This window comes from Tamandua tetradactyla, chromosome X, assembly GCF_023851605.1.
Source record: "Tamandua tetradactyla isolate mTamTet1 chromosome X, mTamTet1.pri, whole genome shotgun sequence".
Taxonomy (NCBI): Eukaryota; Metazoa; Chordata; class Mammalia; order Pilosa; family Myrmecophagidae; genus Tamandua; species Tamandua tetradactyla.
Genome location: NC_135353.1, coordinates 116,767,609 through 116,776,824, shown reverse-complemented (window position 1 = coordinate 116,776,824; position 9,216 = coordinate 116,767,609). Strand labels below are relative to the sequence as shown.

At 43.7% G+C, this 9,216-nt stretch overlaps 1 long non-coding RNA gene across 1 annotated transcript in view; it reads left to right on the top strand.

The window, feature by feature from the left end:
• Nucleotides 1-9,216, top strand: part of LOC143670864 (uncharacterized) — a 110,411-nt gene that overhangs the window by 50,990 nt on the left and 50,205 nt on the right. The gene's annotated exons all lie outside the window — the stretch shown is intronic.

The following is a 9,216-nucleotide window of genomic DNA, read 5'->3' as shown; positions in this document are numbered from 1 at the left end:
GCGGTCTTCGTTTTGTGGACCGAGAGGAATCAGCAGCGCGCTGGCATTTGCGCGGCGTGGACCTGATCCCAGGAGAGGAGGCGCCCCCGGGAGCTCGAGAGCCAGGTCTCCCTTGGAACAGGCCAGTGCGCCTTCTGGCGCTGGGAACAGTGTCCTCTTTGGGGAATCATAGTGGTGCTTTCTAAGTGGGCAGTATATTTATCGCGCGCTCTATGCCTTCACTGTCGGCATTGCGATTTTAAAATGTGTGTATGAAATATTATCTTCTTCCATTTGGGGATGGACATTTTTAAGTGGAGAAATAGGGTATTTAAACTTCGTCCTGGCATTGTGTAAGCACTCGGGAGATAACTGCGTTAGAATCAGTGTTAAAGAGCTTCAGAGGAGCCTCAATCCCACCCCACCTCACCCCACCCTGACAAAACAACGAACAAGAATTCAGGTGTTTTCCAGGAGACAACATATCCAATATTGAAGTCGTCAGAGAACCTCTCTCTAGAAAGTTTGTGAGTGTACGGCCGACTGTGACATGATCTGTGAATAGTCATGCATTAATATGCTGTGTGATTCCTGGTTGGCATGCAGTCATTTAGATGGTGTTGTCAAATACAAGGGTCGGGGTAACATATTTAGAGCAGGAGGGCGTCTTCCCTTGTCTAGTTGGGTGGAGTAGGGCACATCCTGGGCAGTAGAACTCTACTGTGATCAGAAATTTGGTTTCATGATTACTCTTTGATTTCCATTTTCATTCCTGATACAATTTCCCCATATATGTCCTGTTTATACGTGGGATGTGTGCTGGATCATAATTGTGCATGTATGTTTTAGAATCCTTTTGCTTGTTGTTTTTCTCAAGCAGTAATTGTTAAAGGCCTTTCTTGACTGAGCCTCCCAGCATACCAGCAATGGAGAGAAAGGAACAAACAGAAAGGATTTCCATATGGAAACTAGCAGAATTTCAGCACCTCCCTATCAGCGAGGCGGTATCTTTGATGTGATGTCTTGGCATTTCATACAAAATTTAGTGAATACTTTTCTCTCGAAGCACTGGTATTACTGTTTCTAATGCATATTGATCACGTTTTGAATTTATTTAAGATTGAGTGATACAGACACAGTGAAGTGCAGTCATCAATTCTCATTATTGTGGGTGCAATAGAAACTCAAGAAAACGGAATGCCTGAGGCACATGGGAAGAAAGATTTACAGTCAAAAGGTCTGATGTGATTCAACAAAATCTCTACTGTATTTACCAGACTATAAGAAATTAAAGGGCAAGGAGAACCAAGCGTAGTGAAGCCAAGGTTGCGGGGTGTTCTAGTTTGCTAGCTGCCAGAATGCAATATACCAGAAATGGAATGACTTTTAAAAAGGGAAATTTAATAAGTTGCTACTTTACAGTTCTAGGCCGAGAAAATGTCCCAATTAAAACAAGTCTATAGAAATGTCCAATCTAAGGCATCCAGGGAAAGATACCTTGGTTCAAGAAGGCCGATGAAGTTCAGGGTTTCTCTTTCAAGTGAGAAGGCAAATGGTGAACACAGTCAGGGCTTCTCTGTCAGCTGGAAGGGCACATGGTGAGCATGGCATCATCTGCTAGCTTCTTCTCCTGGCTTCCTGTTTCATGAAGCTCCCCTGGAGGCGTTTTCCTTCTTCATCTCCAAAGTGCTGGCTAGTGGATTCTCTGCTTTGTGGTGCCGCAGCATTCTCTGGTCTCACTGAATCTCCTTCATTCTCCAAAATGTTTCCTCTTTTATAGGACTCCAAAAACTTATCAAAACCCACCCAAATGGGTGGAGACATGTTGTCACCTAATCCAACTTAACAACCACTCTTGATGAAATCACATCTCCAAGGAGATGATCTAATTACAGTTTCAAACATACAATAATGAACAGGGATTAGAAGAAATTACTGCCTTTACAAAATGGGATTAGGATTAAAACATGGCTTTTCTAGGGTACATACATCATTTCAAACCAGCACACAGGGTGTATCTAAACAGGCATTAACATTAAGAGAGATTGGTGTAATGAACAATACAGAGACCTCTGTATGAGACCAGACCTACGTGGAAATGGTCACCACCAGTAACGAGGGGTGTGACCTTAAGTTAGTTGCTTCACCTCTTTCATCAGTTACCACATGTGCATGTGGGGATAATAACATTGTGTAATATTATACCACCCCTTGCTAGAAGTCACTCCTGATCACCTGGGATACAAATCTCTCTCTGTGTTCTGAGTGTCCCCTGCTAGCTCACCCCTCTCTTGGCTTTCTTCATGCTTGTTTCACAATGAGCTAATAGCCGACTGTTACCCTGCATGAAACGGGCCTGTGTGCACCACGTCACTAAAGCCCAGATCCTGCAGCCTGGACCCCAGCACGTGTGAAGGACGCGTTTGTTATGCTAGTGCTGATGACACGTGCTACTCCCTCCATGCAGTGGAGCTATTGTTATACATGAGCTTGTTTAGTGGAAAGTGTGTATTGTAAGTGAATGGATAGAGGAAATGCCTCTGCTCATTTTTCTGTTCTCTCAGAGACTGTTGGTGTCATTTACCTTCACGTTTCCTCTAGAACCTTATCATACCAGTGTAATACCCACCTTTCCCCCTTCATAGTGAATACATATTATTATATGAGCTGTGTGTCTAGTGGAAATGATACGTATAAATGAGTGAACATAGGAAATCTCTCTGCTCAGATTTCTGCTCATTAAAGGGAGGGAGAGGGCGTTGTGTGTTCTCTCTCCACCCTGTCTGAAACCGTCTGTGGCCAGTTTATTCCCCATGGCAAGGACCATGTGCCATTAGTCTCTTCATGTCTTCTCTCACACTCAGAGGTGGGCATCACTGTATGTTTTCTGATTTAAACATCCTTTTCTAATGACCCTGCTAAGAAGAGCATCTCCTCCATTCTGGAGTCGATACCATAGAGGTAATTTGTGTAGGCGACAAAAATGTAGAACGCCTCTGTTCCAGGTGCTGGACAAACTCTTTACTTCATCTGTGTGCTGTGCACGGCTAGAACTCGGATTCCCTTTTCCAATGGTATTGCACAAGGCATGGCGGCACAGTTTTCAGAACCCTGTATGGGTTGGGGAGGCATTTGACAGATGTCGGTCATTTGGCCTTAGGATTTTGCCATTTCTGGCTCCCCAAATCAATCTATTATTTAATGTTATTAAATTATACCTGTTTCTTAGTATGCAGATGATTAATTTTATGTGGATATCTGGAATCATTGACATGCCACACACTACATATCACTGGTTTAATTGTCAAAATAATCTTATCAAAATAGCCTTATCACGTCTGACATTGGATGCAATTCTTTGTTCCATTCTTTACTGTCTCCCTCCCTACTCTAGAATGCAAGCTTCAGAAGAGCAGGACTTCGCATGTTCTGACCAGTGCAGTACTCCCAGCACTTACAACAGAGCTGACACTAGTTATGTGATAATATTTGCACATGAGTTACCTGATCCCTGGGACAGCTCTGGACACATGGATGAGCCAACATGACTTCCCTCCCTGAATTCTCTCCCACGTGTTTACTCAGGATATTAATCTTTGCAGGACACTGAGAATCCAGACAGAAAATACCAAGGCTGCATGCATCTGGAGTCAACTGGGATGGGATTCCTCCCCTGCTGGTTGTGTGGCCCTGGGGATGTTACCTGACTTCTCACAGCAGGACTCTGCTCCTCTGTTACATAGGAAAATAACAGATACTGCAGGGGGTTGATGTCCTCAATATATTTATTAAGGGCCCCACATTCTCCTCTTTCCAGTCTGTACATACTTGTGACACACCTACTGGGTGAAGCCTTCCTTCTGGGTGAACAGGACAGAGTCTCTGGCCTCTGTCAGTGTCCAGACCACTAGGTGAGACAGACACATAATCATTTGTTGCCAGCAGCATTGGGCTGGGCTGTAATAGGAAAAATTAAGGTTGATGTGGTGCCTCAGAGGAAGTTACCTGTGCAGGACCTGGGGAAGAGACCAGAGAAGGCTTCCTGGAGGAAGTGATATGTAAGCTGAGTACTGAAGCATCAATAAGAACCCCATTCTCTCTCTGCTAGTCTTCTCAGCTTTTCCCTCATGCATCAAGGACCCTGCCCCGAATCCTGCTGTTCCCCTCTGGTGTCTCCCCCTGGGAACCAAACATCTCGCATTGTTTGGATTAATTCCGTTCAGCTCCAGCCCAGGAAAGTTGGGGCCCTTGGGGTTTGGGGTAATGTTGCTTCCTGTAGAAACAGAGCTCGAAGGATATTAAGGAATGATGAGAAAAAGAAAGAAAGAAAGAAAGAAAGACACAGACGGGCTCGGGGTCTGAAGCTTGAGTTTACTTCAGACAGACTTCAGACAACTTTATTTTCAACCAGATCTTAGTTATATACCACAGGATGTCAATAGATATGCAGGCATTTCCTGAGGGAGCAAGATTCTTATCTCACAGTGTTCGTCATACTTAACATAACTGTTTTGGGTAAACATTCTCTTCCTCCCAGACTGCTCTACATAACAATCGCCACAGTTTACCACTGCCATCCCGAGGCCAGCAGCTTGCAACAAATTCTGTAGGTCTTGCTTTAAACTCTTGGCTTCTACAGGGTAAGCCTCAGTACAGGCAGCAAAATATGTGATTTTTGTTGTTGCTCCACCATGTTATTTGAGGCTCTCCTTGTCCTGCAACCCGCTTAACTCCAAGCTCATTGCCCTCTACTCCAGCATTCACAGTTTACACTCAGCGGATTCTAGTGTAGACCCTGCCAGTGCTGTCAGTCTCGCTGACTAAGTCTCCAATTCCTCATTTGTGAATTAACAATAAGGCTGCGGAGTTTAAGTTTGTTGGGAAACCTAAATGGGATAATGGATGTACCCCCCTAGCTCACATGACCAGGCACACAGAAGGCACTACACAAATGGTAGCTGTCATCTAGCACACATCTTTTTGTCTACATCATCTGGTATGTGAAGACACGATAACTCAGTAAATGCTTTTGGATTGAATGCAGAGAGATGAGGGATATGTGGGTTACCAGTGTACTATGAAGAAAATGAGTGGATCTCTGGTCGCCAAGTTGTCTGGAATAGACCACAGCCTGGGCAGCTGAGCTAATGTTTTTTTTTTTTAATTAAAAAAAATTAACAAAACATTAAGATATCATTCCATTCTACATATACAATCAGTAATTCTTTTTTTTTTTTTAAGCAGAAATGGATTTATTAGGGGACTCAGAGCCCCAGGCTGACTCCCCAGGAGTACTGCCCCCCAGCCACCACCCAGACAGGGCCACCAGGGGACAGGCACCCCCACGTGATCCGGGGACTGCTGAGCCCCCGGGCTGCCTCTCTACAATCAGTAATTCTTAATATCATCACATAGTCTAATGTTTTAATATAGCATTCAATGTGTTTTTTTTTTTGAAGGAATAGAAAAAGAGCCCCTGCTTCAAATCTACTATTTAATTCTTTTCATTGGCATAATACTAAATTTCCTTTGTTTTCATTGCATGCATATTTCAGAACTTAAATACGTGTACAGATTTGTGTCAACACTGCCACAATCAGAATACAGGACAGTTCCATCCCGGTAAAACAAACTACCTGGATTTACGTCTTTGTAGTTACACGTCCCTCACCCCTAATCCCTGGGAAACCCTGATCTGTTCCCCCTCACTATAGTTTTGTCTGTTGGAGAGTGTCATTGTCATATGAATTAATCCCACAGTGCTTAAGCCTTCTAGGATGGGCTTCTTTCATCGAGCATAATGAGACACCTGAGTGAATCGCAAGTGCATATGTCAGTAGTTCCTTACTGATGAAGGCTGAGCAGTCTGCTGTTGTGGGCCCCACAGTGTGTGTATCCATTCATCCATGGAAGGACAGGGGTATTCTTACCGGACAGAGGCCCTGGGCTCTTTTGCCTGACGTGCTCAATAACCGATTCCTGAGACCCTGGGGTTTCACAGAGAGAAAGAGTTTATTACTAGGCAGGTAGTAGGAGAGCAGATGGCCCAGCGGCCCAAATCTGTCTCCCCGAACTGCAGGAATTCTGATAGTTTTATTAGAGAAACACATGGGCAGGGTTTAGGGTAATGAGCAGAGTGGCCCCAGATGACGTAATGAGAGGTGATCTGATTACTGAGCATGCGCAGATGGATTCCATGCTTAGGCACAGGTAAGAAGTGGCAGAATAGTGTAATGAGGAATAGGTGACTGGTATGTTCAAGTCTAAGCTACTGTGCATGTCAGGAGGACACATTTTGGTTAGATCTGGTCTCGGTTATCAGGATAACTTTGGACTTGGGGGGGGGGTTGGTTGGTTCCAGATTGACCCAAGAACCTTCCTTAATAAACATAAGGGGCTATCTTTAGTGATTACAAGACTCTAATGTTGAAAAACTGGGCGACTGAATACAAATACAGGTTAGTACAAGGTTTTTACAATCACAGGGGCAGACGATAAAGGCAATACAATCGTGAGAGATGAGGGCAGGGGGATCACAATTGAGAGATTTCAGGTATTTCCCTCTGTCTACTCCAATATATCAGAATACAAAAAGGAATAACTATATAATGATTCAGTAATCAAAATCATCCCTTAAAAAAACTAAGTTGTGAGTCATGCAATAATGTGAATGAACCTGTGGGACATTTGGTGAGGAAGAATAAGCCAGAAACAAAAGAGCAAAACATGGTCTCATTTAGAAAATGCGTATAAGAAAAAAAAAAAAGCTTAGATTATAAGGTTTTATAGCAGTCACCTTTAGTCCGGAGCAGTTATTGTTATTATTGGGTTTTGAGAGACTCTCTTTACAACCTGTTATTTAGAGATTAGAATGAAGCCTATCAGTTTTGGATTAAGGTACTTCAGAATACAGGGGTAAGGGTCTGTATTTTAGAACCTTATCTACTCCTTGAGACCAAATGAAGAAAGGTTTCTTTTGTACAGAACCGAAACTTTCTGAGGCACATAATCTAACTCAACCTGTCTGGGTAGATCATTTAAACAATCCAAACACAGGGAGCCCAGAATAAAAATGAGGGCCTTTAATCCTGTATAGCATACTGTAATGCCTAGATAAATCCCAGAGTATATTAAGCAGATAATCAAAAAGCATTGGCAAAGTCCCTTGAGGGATGGGAGAAATAATATTGAACTATTAAACTTTATGACTGGGGAAACCCCTGATACCTTTTCAAACATAAGGGACACCCAAATCAATAGATCAAGCCTTTGATCTTGAGGCTTGCTTTAGTGAAGCTTATGTAGGTAGCAGAAAGGCTTAGCCTACCTATAAGTGTGCCTAAGAGTTACTTCTGGAGGACCTCTTTTCTTGCTCAGATGTGGCCTCTCTCTAAGTCCAATTCTTCAAGTGAAATCATTGCCCTCCCCCCTACATAAGACATGTCATCCAGGGGTGAAAGTGTCCCTGGAAGCGTGGGAGATGACTCCCAGGGATGAGCCTGGCTCTGGCACTGTGGGGTTAACAATTCCATCCTGACCAAAAGGGGGGAAAGAATTGTAATAATAAAGTATCAGTGGCTGAGAGAGTTCAAATAGAGTTGAGAGGCTACTCTTGTGGTCACTCTTTCACAATTCTCAGTTAGAAATTGTTACTTGTGCTAGTTTGAAATGATGTACGTACCCTAGAAAAGCCATGTTTTAATCCTAATCCCATTTTGGAAAGGCAGTCATTTCTTCTAATCCCTGTTCAGTGCTGTATGTTTAAGACTGTAATTAGATCATGTCCCTGTAGATGTGATTTGATCAAGACTGGTTGTTAAGGTGGAGTAGGTGACTACATGTCTCCACCCATTTGGGTGGGTCTTGATTAGTTTCTCATGTCCTATAAAAGAGGAAACATTTTGGAGAATGAAGGAGATTCAGAGAGCAAAGCAGAATGACATAGCCACTAAAAGCAGAGTCCACCAACCCATGACCTTTGGAAATGAGGAAGGAAAATGCCTCCCAGGGAGTTTCATGAAACCGGAAGCCAGGAGAGAAAGCTAGCAGATTTCACTGTGTTCACCATGTGCCCTTCCAGCTGAGAGAGAAGCCCTGACTGAGTTCACCATGTACCTTCTTGAGAGAGAAACCCTGAACTTCATCAGCCTTCTTGAGCCAAGGTATCATTCCCTGGATGCCTTAGATTGGACATTTCTATACACTTATTTTAAATGGGATGTTTTCTCAGCCTTAGAACTGTAAACTAGCAATTTATTAAATCCCCCCTTTTAAAAGCCATTCTGTTTCTGGTATATTGCATTCCGGCAGCTAGCAAACTAGAACAGATTTGGTACCGGAGAGTGGGGTGCTTCTGCTGTTTTCAAATACCAAACATGTTGGAACAGCTTTTTAAATGGATAATGGGAGGATTTTGGAGGTACTGAGAAGGAATAATGGAGAAGTCCTGGAGTGCTTGAAGAGACTGTTGGTATAAATGAAACCACTGCCAGTCTGGGCAAAGGGGGACACAAAAAGAAAAAATTGGAGTTTGCAGAGTGAGAACCATGGAAGCTCGGGTCTGAAGTCAAGAAAGGGCGAGGATGAGTTTCCCACCTCGTTGCAGTGGAAGAGTTGTGCTGCCTCAGGCCTTGGAGAAGGTAGAGCACTCTCCTTGGAGACTGGGGAGAGCCTGGCTGACCCCACATGGAGGGGTTGAGCATGTGCCCCGGAAATAGCAGAGAGCCCAGGGGTGGCCCCAATGCCTGGAGAGAGTGGAGCCGAGAAAAAGGTGGTCTCGATGTTTCCCGAGGTTGATTTGGAAAGAGGCGGGCCACTGCATAGGCCCTGGGAAAGGGTGGGACCACCACTTTCTAGAGCTGAAGGATAAATGACTTTCAGACTTTGAAATCCAATGGCGTTTGCCCTGCAGGTTTTACATCTGTGTTCCTTCCAGTTTCTCCCTATGGAAATGAAAACCTGTATCCTGTGAATATCCTCCTTTGCATATTGGCACCAGATAACTTGTTTTAAGATTCATAGGTCACAGCTAGAAGAGAATTTTTTGCACTTTAATATTGTTTAAGGTGATGAGTGTAATTGCCAAGTTGACAAGGGGTGGACATGTGGTAGTTAGATTCAGGTGTCAACTTGGCCAGGTGAAGGTGCTTAGTTCTATTGCTGTGGACATGAGCCAATGACATGTGAACCTCATCTGTTATTGATTACATCTGCAGTCAGCTAGGAGGCGTGCCTGCT